A 15,200-nucleotide genomic window follows, 5' to 3' on the forward strand; every position below is an offset into this window, starting at 1 on the left:
TAAACTCTTGCTGATCTGTAACCTGGTACGGGTTATATCCAGGGGATAGCGGCTACAAAGTCTTATAGACGTTTCCTTTACAACTTGAAGCATTTTCCACTGTTTCCTTCCTTAGTAATATACTCCGGGGATCTCTATGTCCGGCGTAGGAATACATTGTGAGGAATATATTGTGGAAGGATACCTTCCATCATTGTATTCCTGGAGCCCCTGGAGAGCGGTCGCATGAGCTGATGCTGCTGTTCTCCACGGGAGATCATCGAGGGACACTCGTTTTAATTGGATAACTGCGATCAGGGAGTATAGTGTTTGTTTATTATTTTACTATTTTTTACAGGTAACAATGGCTTCGGGGAACAAAGTGACAAGGTGATGGTGAGTATGTACTCTGTTATATCTACTGTATGTCTATATGTATGTTGCATGTATGTACTTTATGTATGTACTGTATGTGGCATGTTGCCGCATGCTCCATAGTGCATGATGTCACATGTTGCATGCTGCATGTTACATGTCGCATGCTGCATGGTGTCACACGTCGCATGCTGCATGTCGTCGCATGTTGTCACATGTTCCATGTCTCATGTCGTCACGTTGCATGCTGCATGCTACATGTTGTCACATGTTGCATGTCGCATGTTGTTGCATGTCACATGCTACATGTCGTCACATGTTGTATGTCTCATGTTGCGTGTCGCATAGTGTATGTTCTGTATGTGTGTTCTATGTATGTTGTATGTATTGTATAAGTGTGTTTTATATTTTTTTTACATTCAACACATTAGCCGGATGATGGGACTACTACTGTCCCATTATTGGCTAATGTGTCACTCACTGTCACTGTAGCAGGCAATGGGATTTGTAGTCCCATCGGACGATGCCTGCACACAGAGACACACACACACCAAAGACCCCACCGCAGAACCCCTGCCCGCACACTCCAGCACCTTCGGCAGATTCACCGCGCAGACCCCCAGCCCCCGCCGCACATTAGCGCAGCCGGCCAGCAGACCTCAGCACAGCCCCGCCCGCCCCAGCACAGCCCCGCAGGCAGACCCCAGCACCGCCCACAGCCCAGTCACTCTTGATGAGTGACCGCTGTCTGTGGAGGCTGGGTCACGCCTGTTGCTGACGTCACGTCAATTTCCAGAGTCTGGATGTGACATCGGCGGAAATTAGCGGCGGCTGCAGCCTGGGGGTCACGTGACCCAGACTCAGCCGCCGCCATAGCGCCGCTCACAGGCAAAAACGGCAACAGAAGGTATTTATAAAATACCTATATATATCTATCTTGCATGAGCGTCCATAATGGACACTCATGTAATGATGCTTCAATCATTGTAGCATCAGTAAAACACTAAATAGAGAGTTGCCCCATGTGATGGACACATGAAGGAGCCAATGCTGAAAATATTTCCATCATTCTGATTACAGCTGATCTCTCAATGAGAAACGGTCATTTAATGGACGATCCCTTCTAACCTGATCTAATGATCACAATACGGGACCCATCCAGACACGACCCTGAGGGCAGAGACCTCATCATCAGGGATAGTCAGCAAACTGCCACCTCCCCCACAGTATCAAGGGCACTGTGCACACTGCCACCTCTATATAGGAGTCTAGGAATCATCGGACACACTACCACCTCTATATAGGAGTCTAGGAATCATCGGACACACTGCCACCTCTATATAGGAGTCTAGGAATTATTGGCACACTGCCACCTCTATATGAGTCTAGGAATTATCGGGCACACTGCCACCTCTATATAGGAGTATAGGAATTATCGGGCACACTGCCACCTCTATGTTGGAGTCTAGGAATCATCGGACACACTGCCACCTCTATGTTGGAGTCTAGGAATTATCGGGCACATTGCCATCTCTATATAGGAGTCTGGGAATTATCGGGCACACTGCCACCTCTATATAGGAGTCTGGGAATTATCGGGCACACTGCCACCTCTATATAGGAGTCTAGGAATTATTGGCACACTGCCACCTCTATATGAGTCTAGGAATTATCGGGCACACTGCCACCTCTATGTTGGAGTCTAGGAATTATCGGGCACATTGCCACCTCTATATAGGAGTCTTGGAATTATCAGGTACACTGCCACCTCTATATAGGAGTCTAGGAATTATCAGGCACACTGCCACCTCTATATAGGAGTCTAGGAATTATCAGGCACACTGCCACCTCTATATAGGAGTCTAGGAATTATCGGGCACACTGCCACCTCTATATAGGAGTCTAGGAATTATCAGGCACACTGCCACCTCTATGTTGGAGTTTGGGAATTATCGGGCACACTGCCACCTCTATATAGGAGTCTGGGAATTATCAGGCACACTGCCACCTCTATATAGGAGTCTAGGAATTATCGGGCACACTGCCACTTCTGTACCAGGGGAAACGGGAACAGCACCTCCATACTGGGCACACCGCCATCTCCATACAGGGGACACGGGCGCAGCACCTCCATACTGGGCACACCGCCATCTCTATTAGGGTCATTCCATGTCAAGTGAACCAATGATTTATGCCACTCTATTTTTAATTCTTTTGAGATTTTGTTATTTGGTAATAGTGTGTCAGAGAATGCAAAACGCAAAGAAAAAAATTCTAGATTTTTTTTTTTTTTATTGATTTTCAAAGTTCGGAAAAAGTGTGAATTTCGGTGTTGCCTGCCTTTGCATTTCAACTCAGGCAAGAAAAAAAGATAGAGAAACAAAATAAACACCATTCTACTCAGAACTGTACAGGCTCTCACCAGATATGTCACAAGAGTATCTTTAATATTTTACCTATGTGAACACAAGTGCAAAACTTTAAAATGCATTTCCGAAAAAAAACGTTTAATTTAAAAATTTCAAAAACTGCACATGTGCCTGCTATGCTCCTAGCCACATCTGTACCAAAATACAAGATGGGATCTTGATGGGATCATATTGTAAAAAATAAAACTATTACAGCGTCAGTTCAAAAATTTTGATTTCAGATCTGTTCAGCCTGTGGTCTAACAGTGTGGGGTCCATATTTACCAAATAATCCATGATTTTTAGATATTACTGTATTATTTTATAATGTTACAGCTTAGGAGAGGGCAGAGGAGAAAGCTTTGTTAGGGCTGAGAATGATCAGGGGTGGACAGTGAATGCAGAGCAGATGACCGGCCGGCAGCTCCAGCCTCCAGAGGCCACATTCACACCAAATCTTAATACCCAGGAAACTCCTCAAATGGAGGGAGAAAAATATTCTTAAGGCCTGTCCCACACGTCCAGATAATTCCGGTACTGGAAAAATCAGTACCGGAATTATCCTTGTCCGTGTGCTTACATAGCACATCAGTGTGGCACACGTGCGGCAAACGTGTGCCGCCCGAGGACCACACGGAGCGTGCATGAGACAGCGCTACAGTTAAGCGCTGTCCCCTTCGTGCGGTGCTGAAGCCGGAATTCATCCCTTCTTCCCAGCAGCGTTCGCTGGAGAGAAGGAATGAATAATCTTTTTTTTCTTCTTTTCCCTTAAAAATAAAGTTTGTGCGTCCCCTCCCTCCCCCCCCCTGCTTGACAGGAAATACCGACACCCAGCTCCAGCGATGTCTCCTCTCAGCGCCGGCAGCAGGCCCTGTGTGAGCGGTCACGTGGTCCCGCAAATAACGGTGAGGAATACGCGCATATTCCTCACTGTAATGAGCGGGAGCACGTGACCGCTCACACAGCACAGGCTGCAGTCGCTGAGAGGAGACATCGCTGGAGCTGGGTGTCGGTATTTCCTGGCAAGGGGGAGGGGGAGGGGGGGGGGCACACAGGGGATGGGAGGCGGGAGGGGACGCACAAGCTTTATTTTTAAGGGGAAAGAAAAAAAAAAAAAGATTATTCATTCCTTCTCTCCAGCGAACGCTGCTGGGAAGAAGGGATGAATTCCGGCTTCAGCACTACACGCGGGGGGGACAGCGCTTACAGTAGCGCTGTCTTCTGCACGGCACACGGACAGCATCCGTGTGCGGTACGTGTTTTACACGGACCCATTGACTTTAATGGGTCCGTGTGATCCGTGGGTTCCCACAAACACTGACATGTCTCCGTGTTTTTCAAACGGACACACGGTCCGTGAAAACACGCTGACATGTGCAGAGACACATTGATTTTAATGTGTCTACGTGAGTCAGTGTCTCCGGTACGTGAGGAAACCGTCACCTCACGTACCGGAGCCACTGACGTGTGAAACCGGCCTAACATCCAGTTCATGTATTGTACAAACCAGGAATACGAAGAGGAGGAGGAGAGTTTGTAAAAACCTCAGTTACAGGAAGCAGAAAGGGACTCGGCAATACCGCACTGTCATCCCATGTAGTGAAACAGAAATAAAAACAAGGGTTTTTTCATTCAGCAAAGAGAGTGAAGTCCATGACGTGGTAGAAGGCGGCACAAGATCGGCAATGGATGGCATAACTGGTGATGTGACCTGTGAATATGATCGGCGCTGGTGGCGGCTACTGTACTCTCCAAAGATTGTGAAAATGAAGACGTAGAAAAGACTTTTCTGCACCTTCTAGTCCAGCGCCGTCCTTTGTGTATCCAAGGAAACCAGATATTGAAAAAAAATATTCATATTTGGATCACTTGATATGGAATGACCCTATACTGGGCACACTGCCACCTCCATACCGGGGGCGCGGGCACTCAGCCACCTCCATACCGGGGGCGCGGGCGCTCAGCCACCTCCATACCGGGGGCGCGGGCGCTCAGCCACCTCCATACCGGGGGCGCGGGCGCTCAGCCACCTCCATACCGGGGGCGCGGGCGCTCAGCCACCTCCATACCGGGGACGCGGGCGCTCAGCCACCTCCATACCGGGGGCGCGGGCGCTCAGCCACCTCCATACCGGGGGCGCGGGCGCTCAGCCACCTCCATATCGGGGACGCGGGCGCTCAGCCACCTCCATACCGGGGGCGCGGGCACTCAGCCACCTCCATACCGGGGGCGCGGGCACTCAGCCACCTCCATACCGGGGGCGCGGGCACTCAGCCACCTCCATACCGGGGGCGCGGGCACTCAGCCACCTCCATACCGGGGGCGCGGGCACTCAGCCACCTCCATACCGGGGGCGCGGGCACTCAGCCACCTCCATACCGGGGGCGCGGGCACTCAGCCACCTCCATACCGGGGGCGCGGGCACTCAGCCACCTCCATACCGGGGGCGCGGGCACTCAGCCACCTCCATACCGGGGGCGCGGGCACTCAGCCACCTCCATACCGGGGGCGCGGGCACTCAGCCACCTCCATACCGGGGGCGCGGGCACTCAGCCACCTCCATACCGGGGGCGCGGGCACTCAGCCACCTCCATACCGGGGGCGCGGGCACTCAGCCGCCCTACACTCCCTTTTCTCCTGTTATCTACAGCAGTAATGCATTTCCAATGTGACACAGTCCGTGTTTCCATGCTATGGCGCTACTCTATCGGCTATGTGTATAGATGGCTGCCCTTAGCACCTGTGCACACCAGTCTCTCGGTCTGGAAGGGACGCTCCGTCTTTCTCTGCACTCACCGGTTCCCTATGAAGACGATGTTGCTCCACACCACTGACAGGGCGATCAGCTGGTCGGTCTTGCGGCCCGGGTACAGATGGATGTGACGGGCCAGGAACTCCCTGCGGGCCGCCCAGTGCTTGTCATTTTCATGACACTGGCGGAAAGCGTCTAGTGACACCGGTGTCTGCGCGTCGGGGGCTCGAAAACGTCTAGAGGCCATGACCGGACCTCAGATACTGCTGCCCTGCGCGGTATATCTGTACTCAGCGGAATGAGGGCTCTGGACAGATGCAGCCGCTGCGGCCCCCGGAGGACAGACCGCGAGCTTCTAACGGAGATGCAGCGGGAGCCTACGTCTCCTTCGGAGCCGTCAGGGTACCGTAGAGAAGGCGGGCGTGTACAACATGCCTACCATAGACACCCGCCCTAAAGCATAGCTTCCTCTGTGGTCAAATGCCACAGCGACACCTAGCGGCAGCAGATACAAGCTGCGGAGGCTGAAGGAAGGCCGCGACTTTCACAGCGTTGCGCTCCAGGCTCCCAGTATCCAGTGACAGCTGCACCAGAGGGTGCTGAGTGCAGTGTGGGGCCACAGGAGGGCCGGAGTGCAGTGTGGGGCCACAGGGGGCCGGAGTGCAGTGTGCAGTGTGGGGCCACAGGGGGCGAGGAGTGCAGTGTGGGGCCACAGGGGGGCGCTGAGTGCAGTGTGGGGCCACAGGGGGGCGCTGAGTGTAGTGTTGGGCCACAGGGGGCGAGGAGTGCAGTGTGGGGCCACAGGGGGGCCGGAGTGCAGTGTGGGGCCACAGGGGGGCGCTGAGTGTAGTGTGGGGCCACAGGGGGCGAGGAGTGCAGTGTGGGGCCACAGGGGGCCGGAGTGTAGTGTGAGGCCACAGGAGGGCGCTGAGTACAGTGTGGGGCCACAAGAGGGCGAGGAGTGCAGTGTGGGGCCACAGGAGGGCAAGGAGTGCAGTGTGGGGCCACAGGGGGCGCGGAGTGCAGTGTGGAGCCACAGGGGGCACGGAGTGCAGTGTGGAGCCACGGGGAGCGGAGTGCAGTGTGAGGCCACAGTAGGGCACGGAGTGCAGTGTGGGGCCACAGGAGGGCGCGGAGTACAGTGTAGGGCCACAGGAGGGAACGGAGTGCAGTGTAGGGCCACAGGAGGGCGAGGAGTGCAGTGTGGAGCCACAGGAGGGCATGGAGTGCAGTGTGGAGCCACAGGAGGGCATGGAGTGCAGTGTGGGGCCACAGGAGAAAGCGGAGTGCAGTGTGGGGCCACAGGGGGAGAGGAGTGCAGTGTGTAAATCCCATATCCTTTAGGCCATGTTCACACAGTGCATTTTTTACTGCGGAACCGCAGCGGTATTGCCGCTGCGGTTCCGCAGCAGTTTTCCATGCAGGGTACATAACAATGTAACCCTATGGAAAACAGTCACTGCTGTGCACATGGTCCGTAATTTCGTTTAAAAAGCCGCGCAGAATAGCTGCGGCAAAAAAGAAGGAGCATGTCACTTCTTTTTCCTGAACCGCAGCGGTTCTGCACCCATAGACCTCCATTGTGAGGTCAAAATCGCAGTAAAACCCGCAGATCAAAAATATATCTGCGGGTTTTACTGCGATTTGATGTGCAGAACCGCTGCAGCAGGAAGTGCGGGGGAGCGGGCGGAAGTGCGTGGGCGGAGTGTGGCTGCCCCCCCGTGCTCCGATCCCGCCCCCCCGTGCTCCGATGCCCCCCCCCGTGCTCCGATGCCCCCCCCCCAGTGCTCCGATGCCCCCCCCCCCGTGCCCTAATCTCCCCCCCTTATACTTACCCGGCGTCCCGGTGTCCGTCCGGCCGTCTTCTCCCTGGGCGCCGCCATCTTGCAAAATGGCGGGCGCATGCGCAGTGCGCCCGCCGAATCTGCCGGCCGGCAGATTCGCTCCAAAGTGCATTTTGATCACTGAGATATAACCTATCTCAGTGATCAAAATAAAAAAATAGTAAATGACACCCCCCCCACTTTGTCACCCCCATTGGTAGGGACAATAAAAAAAATTAAGAATTTTTTTTTTTTTCACTAAGGTTAGAATATGGGTAGGGGTAGGGTTAGGGTTAGGGGTAGGGTTAGGGGTAGGGTTAGGGGTAGGGTTAGGGTATTTTCAGCCATTTTAGCCCTAAAAAGCTTCCTAGGAAACACACAGTCTCTGCATAGAAAACTGCATAAAAAAAGGATAAAAAAACGCATCAAAAAAACGCATCAAAAAAGGACTAAAAAAGGACCTGCGTTTTCTGCCAAGAGCTGCAGTTTTTTAAAAAAACTGTCCTGAAAAAAAAAGGATGGAAATCCTGAACGTGTGAACATACCCTTAGACGGTTTCTTGCAGTTCGGTCACAGACTTTGACTCCAGTTTCCACCCATTCATTCCTCATTTGTTTTGTTGTGCATTTCCTGCTTTGGAGACATATTACTATAAATTTCCGGTCTTGACACTTTGATGTTTTCCTTGGTCTACCAGTATGTTTGCCTTTAACATCCTTCCCATGTTGTTTGTATTTGGTCCAGATTTTAGACACAGCTCACTGTGAACAACTAACATCTTTTGCAACATTGTGTGATGATTTACCCTCTTTTAAGAGTTTTATAATCCTCTCCATTGTTTCAATTGACATCTCTCATGTAGGAGCCATGATTTATGTCAGTCCACTTGGTGCAACAGCTCTCCAAGGTGTGATCACTCCTTTTTAGATGCAGACTAACAAGCTGATCTAATTTGATGCAGGTGTTATTTTTGGGTATGAAAATTTACAGGGTGATTCCATAATTTTTGCCAGGGGTTGTATGCAGATAATGACATAAGACAATCCCTGGACTACGGACCTGGCGTGTGCTGGATTGTTCCTCCAGAGCTGGGGCTGCTCAGGTTGGCGCTCTATCACCACTCGTGCTCCTCAAACATCGAATCTGGTGGATTGTCATGATTGTGGCATGTTCTTTACTCAGTGGAGAAGTAAAACATTTAACAAGTTTCTGCACAAATCCCATTAGTAGCAGCCAATGACCTTGTGTGTTTATGGGTTTACATAAGAGCCGCTCAGTCCTGGACCCCAGATTACTTGTATTTTTTTTTTTAAATAATTTAAGGAAATTTCGCATTTTTCAGAATAAAACTTGGCATAAACTAAAATATTTGATCTGCATTCTGTTATCCTGGTTTCACATGTCTGATATTTATGTTCTAAGTGCGCAGTGTGATGTCTGTAACGGCCATAGGTCTAACTCCGCATCCTCATATAAGCAGCATTTAAAGGGGTGGCCTGGGACTTTTAAACGATGGCCTGTACTTAGGATATACCTATATACTCGAGTATAAGCCGAGATTTTCAGCCCAAATTTTTGGGCTGAAAGTGCCCCTCTCGGCTTATACTCGAGTCAATGTGGGTGGCAGGGTCGGCGGGTGAGGGCGCTGAGGTATACTTACCTAGTCCCAGCGATCCTCGCGCTGTCCCTGCCGTCCCATGGGCTTCTGTGCTGCAGCTTCTTCCCCTCTTCAGCGGTCACGTGGGACCGCTCATTAGAGATATGAATAAGCGGCTCCACCTCCTATAGGGGCGGAGCCGCCTATTCATTCCTCTAATCAGCGGTGCCGGTGACCGCTGACAGGAAGAGCTGCGGCACCGAAGACCAGGCAGAGGGACAGCGCGAGGATCGCCAGGACTAGGTAAGTATAGCATATTCACCTGTCCTCGTTCCAGCCGCCGGGCGCCGCTCCATCTTCCCGGCCGGCGCCTCCATCTTCCCGGCGTCTGCGCTCTGACTGTTCAGGCAGAGGGCGCGATGACGCATACAGTGTGCGCGGCGCCCTCTGCCTGATCAGTCAGAGCAGAGACGCCGGGAAGATGGAGGCGCCGGAACGAGACGCCGGGAGCTGCAATCAAGGGAGGTGAGTATGTGGTTTTTTTTTTATTGCAGCAGCGGCGGCAGAGATTTCTATGGGGCACAATGAACGGTGCAGAGCACCGTATATGGCACAGCAATGGGGCACAATGAACGGTGCAAAGCACCGTATATGGCACAGCAATGGGGCACAATGAACGGTGCAGAGCACCGTATATGGGCACAGATATGGGGCACAATGAACGGTGCAGAGCACCGTATATGGCACAGCAATGGGGCACAATGAACGGAGCAGAGCACCGTATATGGGCACAGATATGGGGCACAATGAACGGTGCAGAGCACTGTATATGGCACAGCAATGGGGCACAGTGAACGGTGCAGAGCACCGTATATGGCACAGCAATGGGGCACAATGAACGGTGCAGAGCACTGTATATGGCACAGCAATGGGGCACAATGAACGGTGCAGAGCACTGTATATGGCACAGCAATGGGGCACAATGAACGGTGCAGAGCACTATATGGGGCACAGCTATGGGGAAATAATGAACGGTGTAGAGCACTATATGGCACAGCTATGGGGAAATAATGATCTATTTTTATTTTTGAAATTCACCGGTAAATGCTGCATTTCCACCCTAGGCTTATACTCGAGTCAATAAGTTTTCCCAGTTTTTTGTGGCAAAATTAGGGGGGTCGGCTTATACTCGGGTCGGCTTATACTCGAGTATATACGGTATCATCAATACCAGATGGATGGGGGTGCGACACTCGGGACTCCCGCTGATCATCTCTGTGTTGGTCGGATGTGCTCAGTTGCAGAGCTGCACAGCACATCCAGTGCCTATTGATTAGACTGTGGGGCAGATGTGCAGCACTCGGCCATAGCCACCAACAGTCGACGGAGCTGTGTTGTTCCACTGCCAGAACTGGGGACAGCTGATTGGCAAGGGAGCCGGGTGTCACAACCCCACCCATCAGATATTGATGACTTTTCCTAAGAATAGGCATCAATATAAAAGTCTTGGACAACACCGTTAAACTCTGCGTAGACAAGGAGGTATTTCCTGACATCCAGGACTGCACTGAAAATAATCCCTCATAGAACTAAGTAGTCAAAGAAGTATTAAAGAGGTTGTCCAGGGGATATGGTATCTATTCACAGGATAAGCAGTAACTTCTAGGTCAGGGTGCTCCAACCACTGGTACTGACACCAATCTGCAGAACAGAGCACTTCTATCGTAATTACCGAGCCACTGATCTATAAGTGATTGCTTTTCCCGTGAATAGGTGATAATTAATATTCACTCTGCAGAATCCTATATAACCCATGGCATTATCACTCTGGAGTCATGGGAGCTGGTGCACGTCACAAAACCAGCCTCCAAAAAAGGCCAGCAGAGATCTCAGGGCCAGTGATTTGGGTCTGGAAGCACAGCATTACTGCAGTGGTTAGCACTGGAGCTTTGCAGCGCTGGGGTCCTGGGTTCAAATCCCACTAAAGACAACATCTGCAAGGAGTTTATATGTTCTCCCCGTGTTTGGGAGGAAACCAGAGTACTCAGGAAACCCATGTAAAGACATACTGATAGAGAATGTAGATTGTGAGCCCCGATGGGGACAGTGATGGTGATGTCTGTACAAGTCAATAAAATTCATAATGTGAAATCCATCACAATTTAATTTAATGGGTGAAAACAAAACAATTTACATTGGTTCCTGGGCATTTCAGAATTAACACAGCAGGTCAATTTACCTGCAGAAAATGTCTGCCAATGTGGGAGATTCTTAGAATTTCATTTACATCGTATTACATTGGGGATTTTCTGTATACAAACTGCACTGAAAATGCACATTAAATATTCACCGTGTGCAGTGACGAAGGCCAAGCAGGAGCTAATTTTTCAGTTTTTGATCTGTTTTTCATTTTAATCCTTCTACCCATGATTGCATTTTGTAGCCTCTTGTGGTGATATAAACCAGTCCTTTTACACAGAAATGACTGTTTTGAATCCTGAATATTGCAATTATGTGATCCTTCCGTCTTGTGGCATTGGAGGCATTTTCTGTCACTGCCCCATCAGATGAAGTATCCACATGGCATCAGATGGAACATGTATAACGCGGTGCAGGGCGGTAGCCGTGGCGAAGCTCTTGTCTGTGGTACCCCGACATGTTACATGAAAGTGGAGGTCCTGGCTGGGTGTGGGGACTTGTGCTGCGAGGATCTTACGCCAGTGCAGGACACATGTAATCGTTGTGGGCTGGCCAGGACCAAATGTTGCACAATTCAATGAGGGAGACCTCTGTTCCATAATAAACTCTTGCTGAACTGTAACCTGGTAAGGGTTATATCCAGGGGATGGCGGCTACAAAGTCTTATAGACGTTTCCTTTACAACTTGAAGCATTTTCCACTGTTTCCTTCCTTAGTAATATACTCCGGGGATCTCTATGTCCGTTGTTTCTCCCTACTTCACCACAACCCACTACACTACACACAACACTACAGAATAACACCAAAATACCGGATTACTTACCGGTAATGCTCTTTTATAGAGCCCACGACAGCACCCACTAGAGAGAGGGGATCCGCCCCTAGGAACAGGAAACCTACAGAGAGATAAAAGGGGCGGGCCCCCTCGCTCCTCAGTTTGTTTTACAGAGAATAGGAGGAGCTGCCGCCAGGCTTTAGTTAATAGGCTCAGCAAAATGTACATATTTATAAACTTATACTATACCTTTTAACTCATTAACACCTCACCACCAAGGCACCTCGTGCTACTATAAAAGGGAGGGATGTGAGTGGGTGCTGTCGTGGGCTCTATAAAAGAGCATTACCGGTAAGTAATCTGGTATTTTCTATTCGCCACGAGAGCACCCACTAGAGAGATTTACAGAGACTATAATTTGGGTGTGTTCACCGTGTCAAGGACCGATATTCCAAAGGCTAGATCACAGGAAGAAGACATCTAATCTATAGTGCTTATAAAAAGTACTAGGTGAAGACCAGGTTGCGGCCTTACATATAAGGTCTATTGGTACGTCTGCCTTCTCCACCCAGGAAGTCGACAAAGCCCTTGTAGAGTGTGCTACCACATGTAGTGGAGGATCCTTCCTTTAGTCTTATATGCTAGAATTATTGCATCTCTGATCCAGCGTGATAACGTATTCTTTGTGACTTTGGAGCCTTTATTCTTACCCTGGAAATACACAAAGAGAGCCATACTCTTCCTCCAGTCCCTAGTCTTCTCTAAGTAGCCTAGAACAGTCCTCTTAACATCTAGGGTATGAAGTTTCTCCTCCTCTGGAGGTGAGTGATCTTCATAAAAAGTAGGCAGGAAGATCTCTTGGGATCTATGAAACTGAGAGGCGACTTTAGGAAGATAGAACGGGTCCGTCTTTAGAATTATTCTGTCAGATGTTACCAATAAAAACAGGGGGGTCTATTGACAAAGCCTGGAGATTGCTCACCCTCCTAGCAGATACCAAAGCTACTAAAAATATTGCCTTTAATTATATATTTCTTAATGATGCCGTATGAAGGGGTTCGAAAGGGCTCTCTGTTAAAGCGTCCAGGACCAAACCTAGATCCCACTGTGGGACCTGAGGTATACGGATTGGTTTTGACCGTTCACATGCAGATATAAAACGGGATATCCACCTATCGACTGCAATATCGTAATTGTATAGAGCTCCCAGAGCTGAAATCTGAACTTTAAGAGTACTTACAGAGAGACCTATCTCAAGACCCTTCTGCAGAAACTCTAATATTGGAAATATGGGTATTTCAGAAGAAAATTGTGATGAGTGGAACTCCAGAAATTTCTTCAGACTCTGACATAAATCTTTGTAGTAGATAGTTTTCTACTTTTCATGAGGGTATCTATTAACCCTTTAGAGAATCCACTAAGATTTAATAACTGCCTCTCAAATTCCAGACTGTCAAGTTCATGCCCTTTACCTGAGGGTGGAAGAATGGCCCCTGAGATAGCAGGTCATTGGTTTGAGGCAGAATCCAAGGGTCTGTAATCGACATTGCCCTGAGCCATGAAAACTATGGCCTTTTGGGCCAAAAAGGAGCTATCAACAGTACTCTCGCCCCTTCTTCCCTTATTTTTCTTATAACTATGGGTAGAAGATTCCACGGGGGAAAGGCATACGCTAGGCTGAATGTCCATGGAACCTGTAGGGATTGTCCTATCTGCACAACGAAGCGAATGTTTTGACCTGTCGGTTGGATCTTGTTGAAAATAAGTCTATTTGAGGCACCCCCCATCGGGCAGTTATCAGTCTGAAGACTCTTTTGTTGAGCATCCATTCTCCTTGATGGAGGGAGTGGCGGCTGAGGAAATCGGCACGAAAATTGTCTATACCTCTGCTGTGTACTGCCGATAGGGACAACAGATGACGTTCGACTAAATTCATGATGTCTGATGTAACGTTCATGAGAGTGCCCGACCGCGTACCTCCCTAATGGTTTAGGTAGGCAACCGCGGTAGTATTGTCGGAAAGTACCCTTGTATGGGAGCCTTGCAGCTGAGGAAGAAAATGGAGTATGGAATAATATACTGCTCTTAACTCTTTTACATTAGAAGAATTACAAGATTCTTTTCTGGACCGTAGACCCTGAGCAATCTGCTCCTGAAACTGTGCACCCAATCCTTCTGCACTAGCGTCTGTGGTTATTATGTTTGAAGGAGTTATTACCCAAGGGACTCCCTTCAAGAGATTTTCCCAGTCCAACCACCATCTAAGGTAGAGAACCACATCTAAGGTTAGGAATATTGACTGATCTAAATGTCCCCGTCTCCTAATGTCCTCTTGTAACACAAAACTCTGCAGTTGTCTAGCATGAAACTGAGCCCATTGGACTGCAGGAATACATGAGGTTAATGAACCTAGCAAGGACATGGCACTTCTTAAGGACATACTACGTTTCTCAATCGCTAGGTTCACCTTATTAATTATGGATGCCTTCTTATCCTCAGGAAGCATACATTCCTGGCCTACTGAGTCTAGAAGGAGTCCAAGAAACTTTTGACATGTTACCGGATGGAGTCGGGATTTTTCCCAATTGATAATCCAGCCCAGACTTTGCAGAGAATCAACCACTTCCTCCAACCTCTGTTCACATTGAAGGGGGAATTTCCCTACAATTAGGCTAGGTTCACATTGCGTTAGTGGGTGTCCGCTAACGGACTCCGTTACATGGCGCAATTAACGCAATGTAACAGATCCGTTAGCGAACCCATTGACTGCAATGTGCTTGCGGATCGCTAACGCATCGCAAACGTATGCCATTTTTGGCATGCGTCTGCGATGTGCCGTTAGTTTCGGATGGACCTCGAACGCTGCTTGCAGCGTTCAGGGTCTGTTCCTCGCTAGCGCAGATCGGGCATCTGCGCTAGCAGGATTGCTGAACGCAATCCCTTTTTGGACACTGCATTAGCGCAATCCGTTAGCGTATCCGCTAAACGGATTGCACTAACGCAATGTGAACCTAGCCTTAGTAGGTCGTCTAGGTTTGGAATGACCAGTGTGTCTTTCACCCGTAAAAAGGACATCACCTCCAATAACAATTTGGTAAAAACCCTTGGAGCCATAGACAATCCAAAGGACATAGCTCTAAATTGCAGATCCTCACGGACCAGTGGGCGCTCCACAATATCTTCCTGAGACGACATATTTGCGCACCATCTACTGCCCTAAGCAGCTTTATATAGTGCAGGCCACTGTTTAAGCACACCCCCTCCTGTCCGGATAGCAGATCCACCGCATAGG

This window comes from Ranitomeya imitator, chromosome 2, assembly GCF_032444005.1.
Source record: "Ranitomeya imitator isolate aRanImi1 chromosome 2, aRanImi1.pri, whole genome shotgun sequence".
Lineage (NCBI taxonomy): Eukaryota > Metazoa > Chordata > Amphibia > Anura > Dendrobatidae > Ranitomeya > Ranitomeya imitator.